This window comes from Schistocerca serialis, chromosome 4, assembly GCF_023864345.2.
Source record: "Schistocerca serialis cubense isolate TAMUIC-IGC-003099 chromosome 4, iqSchSeri2.2, whole genome shotgun sequence".
Lineage (NCBI taxonomy): Eukaryota > Metazoa > Arthropoda > Insecta > Orthoptera > Acrididae > Schistocerca > Schistocerca serialis.
This window is the reverse complement of record NC_064641.1, coordinates 416,935,710-416,945,540: the sequence shown is the minus strand read 5'-3', so window position 1 is coordinate 416,945,540 and position 9,831 is coordinate 416,935,710.

The following is a 9,831-nucleotide window of genomic DNA, read 5'->3' as shown; positions in this document are numbered from 1 at the left end:
ATTAGTGGGTCATAACTGATCTACATTTATTAGGTGTTCAGCAGCTATTTATTCTTATTATTATATTATGCTATGTTAATTATTGTGAGCTACAGACAGAATACTAGAGAATAATAGGCAGACTACAACTAAATTCTACATACTAATTGTTAATATCTTCCTACTAGTTAATTCCTAACTGCCTGCAGCGTTACAGGTGTGTCAGCATAGATATAAACCTACTGCTTTAGGCCCTGCTCATCGAGCTAATCCCGATGAGCATGCCCCTGACACTGGGCTGGCCAAGGCTGTTAGTCGCTGCAGGTTCCTAGCTTAATATCTATATCTAGAGCTACAACTACTACTAAACCTACGTCAATTCTGGTGCTTGGTCTTTATTGGTGTACCCTGATCCCCCTAGTCCTGCACGTGGTGGATTGCAACTAAGAAGTCGACCAGTCCACGTACAGGCGGTATGGAATGAGGGTAATTGGTCACATTCGGTAAGTGTCTCTAATCGTAAACGACCCTTATGTATCTCGTAATGGGACACATTTGGTATATGCCTCAGTCATGAAAGTCACTCAGGTATGCCGTCAATACCTTTCGTGACACCTCGTCTACCAATTTGTTTAAAGTGTCGAAAGTTTCTTCGTGTCTTAATAGGTCATATGTGTTATTGTGTGGAAGTTGTTGTCTTAGTGTCATTGCTACATCATCGAAAAGGGGGCACTCGTAAACCACATGGTCGGGAGTACCCTCCGAAGCTCCACAGTCACACTCGGGTGTAGCCTTTTTCCCAAACCGACACAAGTATGTCGGGTAGGGCCCATGACCAGTGAGAAAGTGTATTAGACCCCGCGTTGGCTCAAAGTACTTCATCCCTAGCCTTTCTTTTACATCTGGCAAGAACCCAAATGTTCTTCTGCCCGTTTCTTCCGTTTCCCAAGACCGTTGCCATAGGTCCTCGCCCCTCCTACGTATTTCTCTCCCATCTATTACCAGTATTCCCATGATGTTCTCTGTTTTTACGTTGTTCCCCTTCTTGACCCAGTACCAAGCTGCTTGTTCCCGAATTTTGATGTCCAAAGGACAGAGCCCCATTATTACTAAAAGTGCACTTCCCGGGGAAGTTCTATACGCCCCTACGGATCTTAGAAGCATGTTTCTTTGTACTCTTCTCACTGCCATGGCAGGCACCATCCTTGTGAGTCTATGTGCCCAGACTCCCGATCCGTAACCCACTACTGATGTTAATATGCTATTATGATACAACTTGATTAGATGTGGTGGAAGATGAAATCGTTTATGCCCTATTGAGGTGAGATTGTTTAATAATTGCAATGCTTTTTGGGATACGGACTCAATGTGCTTTCCAAAGTTCCACCTTTCATCGATGATGACGCCCAGGTAACGAGTCTCTTGTCGTCTTATTACTGGTGAGCCTCCGATTCTAACTGTAGGGTTCCTCGCCAGCTGACCCTTCAGTAATAAGTACGTCGATTGGGTCGGTGAGATCGTCATCTTAGTATTTGTGCACCACAGTTGTAATTTGGTCATCGCTCTGTCTATTTTTGGTTCTATGTCCTCGGGGCTTCGGCCGCCGACCAGCAAGAGGAGGTCATCCGCGTAGGCTATCACCTCTAGCACTTCTTCACTCTGTTCCAAACTGTCTAAAAGCGGTTCCATATGGATGTCCCAGAACAGGGGACCTAGTACGGAGCCCTGGGGACATCCCTTAGTTATGGATTTTCCTACTCTGCCGCTAGGGGGTGATAGCCAGACCTCCCCCCTTCACAATAGCTCCTCAGACAACCATATAGCGACCCTGGACACTCCTTCTCCCGCAAGCAGGAGAAGAGCGAAGGCCACCACAGGTTGTCAAAGGCGCCACTGATGTCAACCATGATGCCAACAACGTACTTGTGTGGGGTAGAGTCGCAGACCTCAGCCGCTAGAGCGATCGCATCAGTTGCCGATCGCCCCGGCCTGAAGCCGAACTGCCTGCCACTCATCCCACACAGCACCCGGTGTGCAGTCAGTCTGTCAGCTAGCAATTTTTCGAATAATTTCCCGAGGATGTTCAGTAGGCAAATTGGCCTATAAGACTTAACATCCGCTGGATCCTTGTTAGGTCCCTTTTTGATTATAACAACGTTTGCCTCTTTCCAGATTTTCGGGAATTTTTCCTGTCTTAGGCATTCATTGTATAACTGGGTTAGTGGTGCCACCAGTTGAGGAGCCAGGAACTGCACCACCTCCGCCACAATGCCGTCTGGGCCGGGGGCTTTACCTGTTTTCAATGCTTTAATGTGGCCAGCCACTTCCTCTTCAGAGAAGGGGTAGACTGCCCTGTTGTTAGCAACTCTATCCAGATCTTGATTTCGTAACTGGGACTGTCCCTCCGTGTCACTGGCCTCATCGTCGTCAGGCAGCAGGGACCGGAGAAGAACCTCGGCAGTCTCCTGCCAGGACTCTGTCATCCCATCCCCGCACCTGACTGTTGATAACATCATTGGGGACCGGATCTTTTCCCTCACTAGTTTGTAGGGTATTCCCCATGGATCCAGGGCCAGCTGGTCCAGCACAAATCTTTCCCAACTACGTAGTCTGACTTCTTTTAGTTCTTTTTTAAATCTATCTTTAGCCTCCCGGTATAGTTGTAACCATCGTTGTTTTTCCCACCAGACGACACTGCGCTGGTAGTGCCTCCTCAGCCTTCTGACAGACTGACGCATTTCCTGAAGTTCAGCTGACCATGGTGACGGGGAGGCCGCCATGGCTCTCCTCCTGGTTGGAACAGCTGCCTTGACCGCTCTGGTTACTGCACCTACCAGTTCTTCGGCCCGCTTGTCCATGTCCAGGTCCTGTTGTGCATCACCTTCTGGCAATGGAGGAATGTCGCACTCTCTCGCCAGTCTCTCCCAGTCAGCTCTCTTGAAATTCAGTTGCAACTCCCACCCTGCAGCCCAGTGACAACCTCCATTTCCTAAGCTGAACATTATAAGATTATGGTCGCTTGTTGTCGCGTTCTCCTTGACTTCCCAATTCTGAATGATATTGGCAGAATTTGGCGTAACTAGCGTTACATCTATATTAGTGCCGCGCCCCCCTCCCGCTGCGTAAGTGGGGGGGGGGGGGGGTTGCCAGGTCTATTTGCAACCACTAGTTGTAGGGCCATAATCATTTCCTCTACTTTTTCACCATTTTCATCTCTTGTGCCACTGTGTCACAGGGGGGATTTTGCATTTATATCTGCTGTTATGACCAGTTTGCGACCTCGCAACGCCGTGGCTACTATGGTCAGGTGATCCAGATGTTGCTCAATGTTGTCCCCGTATTGGAAGTACATGTTTATAAAGGTTATAATTCCCATGGGGGCCTGTACCTCCACGACGTTGCAGTGAGTGGTAGAAAACTGTGCAAGTGTTGTTACTCTTAGAGACTGGTTGGTTATGACAATTGCCGCTTTGGGGGCTTCCCCACTGCTAGCTATCTGCCATGTAGCGGCTGCGAATGAGAGTTTTCCAGCTTGAGAGTACGGCTCCTGCAAGCAGAGTACGTCAAGCCTCTTCTCCTCCACCTCTCTTCGGAGCTCCTGCATCACAAGTCTGCTGTTATGCGTATTCAACTGTCCAACAGTTAATTTTGTCATTATGGGAAGTAAGTGTGCATTCTATCGTCAGGCCAAGTCTTGCTCCAATCAAAAGCGATTCGACCGTGAGCTAGGACTGCTTGAGTGTAAATGTCATTTAAGTCGAATTTCTCCCCGCGTCTGTCAAACACTTTCTTAAGTAAGTCTCGCAGGGCCCCGAAGTCGGTGGGAAGGTTCACTGACTTTAATTGTATCCTGTCCACAGCCTCCATTACCGAGAAGGTGACCTTTCTTCCGTCTTCGTGTCCTACCCGGACCACATGTCGTAAGGCAGTGGTCAGGATAGCCGGCTGCTCCAATCTTGCCAGTTGCATTGTAAATTCTATGTTGGGATACACCCTAATCGGATCTACAGGCGGTAGCCTGATTACTGGGGTATCTGCCTCAGTTGTGTTGGTACTAGTGCTAGTAACTGTACTTTCTTGGAGTGGCTGTTTGGTTTGTACAGCTTCGTGTGTAGGGGCCAGGGAGGCCGCCACCACTACAGGATGCTTCTGCCGTTGAAGGTTGTTGTTCGGCATTTCTCCCCGGTTTGGGGAAGGGGGAGCTGTGTTTCTATCCGGAGAATCAGTTTGTATGCATCCATCCACCATAAAGGGATCTGTTTGAATTTCCCTCTCAACTGTCATGATGTTTGAGGTGCCCGAAAGCGACCTTAGAAATTCTTTAAATTTATTAGCCCTCACAGCATCCCTCCTTCTTTTACTCGGGGACTTGTGTTTGAGCATCCTGTTAGCTGCGCTCTGCTCAGCCATAATCAATTCTCGAGATCAGGCGTTGTTCAAGCATCCGGTAAGTGGGGCAGTTCCGTCCCGTGGCACCGCAGGATTTCTTTCCACGATTTTTACACGGAATGCAGACCCCCATTGTTTTACATTCCTTGCGGTTGTGACCCTTCTCACCGCACCTGGAGCAAGCCGACCCCCTGGTGCAGTGCCTCAGAATGTGGTCCAGGTCGCCACAGTTATGGCATCGAGGTACCACGATATAGTCCCTGGTGTTAATGGCATGAAAGCCTACATATAGTCTGCCCATTGCTCTAATTCGTTTCCATAATTGCGGAGAGACCTCGGCCAAATGATGTACCACATCGCGATCTCGAGGTCCCGTTTTAAATTTCAGCTTAAAGGAGTTTTTAAATTCTTGCTCATGGATATCATCGAAATTTTGCGATCTGACTGTCTCATGTAGCTCCTCGTTGGTCATATCCGTAGGTACATCGTATAATATTACTAAAGGGTTTCTTTTTCTAGGTGGCTCACACATAACGACTGCATTTAATTTTTGATTATTCAAAAGTTTCTCTTTATCCTCCTCACTAGCAACATCCACTATGACAGAGTTTCTAGTGGGTTTGACCTTTTTGATTTTAATTTTGTCCTTCACTGGGTCTATTGTTGTTGTTAGCAGCTCTTGTAGTCTTTTAACGCTGGTGTCTTGGCCAGGCAGAGTCCTCAGGAAGACTGCTGTGTCTGACCGTTTGGCAACCTTTTCTATAGTCTCCTTTGTTGAGGTTGGTTTTGTTGGCGCTTGTGCAGCCACAGCCGCCCAAGTCTTGCTGGGTTGTTTTCTTAGCCTTTCATTCTCCTTTGTTAGCTCCATTACGCGGCCTCCCAGTCTTGCATGAGCTATGGCCCAGGCCGATAGCTCATTTTTAATTGTGTTAAGAGCCGCTTGACTTATCTTCCCATTTTTTACATTTTGCTCTAAGAGCATTGTTATTCTGGCATGTCTCTGTAAAACACTCTCATTGTCTGCCTGTCCCATCCCGTCTTGTGGTGAGGGAACAGACATCATAGAAGCCCGTAAAGGCGCACTCGTATCACTCGCTTCGGTTTCAGCCATCATAGGTAACGAGTGATAAAAGAAGTGGGAGCCCGTCTCTTACCCCGGACTGGCTCCTCTGGCATGGGGGGGGACTGTTGCAGCTCGCCCACCGACCTCGCCCCTAGGTCAAGGGCACTCCAGAGCTGCAGGGTTCAACGCGCCGTTGCCAGCGCACTGGTCCCCGTCGAAGGCCTCGTCGTCGACGATTTCACTCGACGCTCCTCGGCAAGTGCACCCCGCACTCCGGAGAGGCGGATGCACCCCTCGCCCTTCGCCACCTACTAGCCCGAGTTTCCACCTGAAGGCCAAGGACCCACTCCTACTCAGGTGGTGGGTCGGTCCCCAAGTCGTTCGGCGGTCTGGGCCCATCTAACCTAGCCCAGGCGATGTCACCACCTCCTGGGTTTGGCAGAACACGCCCCAGTTACCCAGGGGCGTGGCGAAGCACCCTTGCCGACTCGCGCCGCGATCCGACGCCGACAAACGAGGTCGCCGGCATGCAGAGCACCTGCTGGTCTGTGCCCTGCGAACAGAAAGGGACTGGTGTTCGGTCCCTTGACACAGCTCCCCCTGTGCCATGCACCCTTCGCTTTCGCATCGGTTTGGGTCGCAGCTCCCCCTTTTGTCGCAAGGCAGAACGCCAAGCTTAACATCTGGCACCACGGGAAGGCGGAAAGAGCCACTTGGGAAGGAGAGGCTATGAGAGACGCTTCACTTCCCCTGTGAGGACGGCCGTGGCACACCCGACTGGAAAGCGATACGCCCCAGTGCGAGCTTCCGTGCCCTACGGCGCGCCGGCAGCGGGCGGGCCCGCCCGCCCCGAAACGCGCCGTCAAACGACTGACCTCACGCCAGACCGGGACTCTGTTTGCATGTATTAGCTCTAGAATTACCACAGTTATCCAAGTAACGTGGGTACGATCTAAGGAACCATAACTGATTTAATGAGCCATTCGTGGTTTCACCTTAATGCGGCTTGTACTGAGACATGCATGGCTTAATCTTTGAGACAAGCATATGACTACTGGCAGGATCAACCAGGGAGCTGCGTCAACTAGAGCTGAGCAGCCGGCCGCCCGGGAGTGTGTCCCAGGGGCCTGCGCGAACACGCAAGCGTCCGCTCAATTATTCTGCAAACAGGAGGAGGCTGAGCTCCCCTGCACAATACACCTCGAAACCCTCTCAGGTCCCGGCGGCGCGCAGCGCCGTCCTAAGTACTTGGTCGGGTTCGAGAGAGGCGCAATCACCCGGAGTTAGGCGAGTAGACGCTTTAGGTGCGACCACCCGTGCTCCCAACTGAGCTTGCCGCTGCCGACAGAGGCCCGGGAGCGTGCTGTCGTGGCATTGCCGGCGGGAGACAACACGCGCCACCTACGGTGACCGGCAGCTCCAACCCCAGCGCCACAGAAGGACAAAAGCCCCACTTGGGTGCCGAAGCGAACTCTCCCAGCACAGCGCACGCGCCAACACGTCCGCACAGCTGCGATACAAATCACCTGCGAGAACCGCTGGGGCGACCGAGCAGCAGACGGCGTCGCGGCGCCGAGCGCCGGGCGGCGGCGCATCCTCAGCGCACACAGTCCTCAATCGGACCAGCACACTGCAGATGGCCACCGCGCTTCGCACCGGGCCCGCGAGGACCTACTTTGGCCGCACGGCGCCGCGCGCAGGGTGCGCCGGCGCGCAGCTGCGCCGCCTGCCGCGTCCGTCGGCCGGCGCGCCTGCCACTGGCCGCCCCCACCAGCCGGCGGTAGCGCGTCCGCCCACGCAGCGCACTGCCAGCACGCCAGGCGGCCCCCCCTCACCGGCGGGGGACGGTCCCACACAGCCACCGCCACGTATCGCTTCACACCCAGATGCCATTCACGTTCGTGGGCATGGTGGGTATCGCTGAACAAACCGGTTTATAGCTCAACCGATCGTCTCCATCACTGATTCACCTCTAGCGAGAACAACCGCACCACAACGGGTTACCAGTTGTTCATTTGCGTAACGTCACCAGCAAACGTAGACGTCCATCGCCATTTGCAACTTCAACAAGTATTGCATGCCTGTGTCAGGTGTCACAACACACTACGTCTGCCCACATACACGCAACAAACTATATTGCGACGGTTGCGGTTAGGCAACACTACACTAATTTAACGAGTCGCATAACAATTACAGAGCAGGTTAAGGTGCAACGTGCGTCAGGTTAAGGAACAATATGGGTTAGGTTAAGGGGCAACATGGGTTAGGTTAAGGCACAACATGGGTTAGGTTAAGGCACAATGTAGGTTAGGTTAAGGCACAATGTAGGTTAGGTTAAGGTACAATGTAGGTTTGGTTAAGGCACAATGTAGGTTAGGTTAAGGCACAACATGGGTTAGGTTAAGGCACAATGAGGGTTAGGTTAAGGCACAATATGGGTTAGGTTAAGGCACAATGTGGGTAAGGTTAAGGGACAACATGGGTTAGGTTAAGGCACAACATGGGTTAGGTTAAGGCACAACATGGGTTAAGTTAAGGCACAATGTAGGTTAGGTTAAGGCACAATATAGGTTAGGTTAAGGCACAATATAGGTTAGGTTAAGGCACAATATAGGTTAGGTTAAGGCACAATATAGGTTAGGTTAAGGCACAATGTAGGTTAGGTTAAGGCACAATGTAGGTTAGGTTAAGGCACAACTTGGATTAGGTTAAGGCACAACATGGGTTAGGTGAAAGCACAACATGGGTTAGGTTAAAGCACAATGTGGCTTAGGTTAAGGCACAATGTGGGTTAGGTTAAGGCACAACATGGGTTAGGTTAAGGCACAACATGGGTTAGGTTAAGGCACAACATGGGTTAGGTTAGGGCACAATGTAGGTTAGGTTAAGGCACAATGTAGGTTAGGTTAAGGCACAATATAGGTTAGCTTAAGGCACAATATAGGTTAGGTTAAGGCACAACATAGGTTAGGTTAAGGCGCAACATAGGTTAGGTTAAGGTGCAATATAGGTTAGGTTAAGGCACAACATGGGTTAGGTTAAGGCACAATGTAGGTTAGGTTAAGGCACAATGTAGGTTAGGTTAAGGCACAATTTAGGTTAGGTTAAGGTACGATATAGGTTAGGTTAAGGTACGATATAGGTTAGGTTAAGGTACAATATAGCTTAGGTTAAGGTACAATATAGCTTAGGTTAAGGTACAATATAGCTTAGGTTCAGATACACATTGTTGTAAGGAAAGGTGTATTTGGGGGGGCGGCAGGTTCGTTGATAGTGATTATCGTAAGTGGATGCCTGCGGCATCATCCGATTTGTCACGTCAGGATGCACTTTTGGCTCATGACAGGCGGCGCTCCGATTCCATGGTTGTGGCAGACCTGTGTCTTTCATTCCTGCCATTATTTGTGTGCTGTGTCAGGAGGTAGTATTGTGATGTTGGGTGCACCCCTGTGTAGGACATGTGTGGGTGTTCGTGGCTTAGCTGATCAATGGCGGATGTCGGAAGGTTGGGATATTCTGTTTTCTGGGTGGACCTCCCGGTCTGGTTATGATAGTGTGGATTGTGTAATGTGGCGGAGAGGATGCACTGGATGTTCTTCCATGCTGGTGGTTAGATACTGTGTGTGTGCCTGTTACAGGCAGAGAGTAGTGTGTGATAAGAGTGTCTGGCTGACGTGTGGTTCTCATTGTGTGCAGAGTCTTTCAGCACGTATAGGGACGGTTGTATATATTATCTGTATTCTGATGGCTCTGCATCTATTACTAATCAGTGCCGTGTATACGGTTATTCTGGCTCCAGTCGAAACTGTTCTATCTCTGTACATTAGTGACACTGCGGCTCCACTATGTTGCTACCCCTGTCGGCCGTTTCCCCCAGTGTATGGCAAATGATTATCAGCAATCAGTGTATTAGTCAATACCGGTAGTGTGACGACGTCAAATGTCCGGGATGGGGGAAACTACACCCTTCCCGTGGGTCAGGGCCTAGAAAGACTCTTCCCACGCAGGAGGCTCGGACTGTCGTTACTCTTCCGAGATATATATTTGCCCAACGTTTTTTGCGACTGCGAGTGCAACGCCCACGGGTACCGACATGGATGGGGCGCTTCCTAGCTGATCGCTCAGCATCGGAGAAATATATTTGCCCAACGTTTTTTGCGACTGCGAGTGCAACGCCCACGGGTACCGACATGGACGGGGCGCTTCCTAGCTGATCGCTCAGCATCGGAGAAATATATTTGCCCAACGTTTTTTGCGACTGCGAGTGCAACGCCCACGGGTATCGACCTGGATGGGGCGCTTCCTAGCTGATCGCTCCGCATGGGAATCCGTACAGTGAGCAATGCGATCGCATCTGTAGCTTGTACGTGGTACAGCTCGCAGCTCATGTATAGGGACAG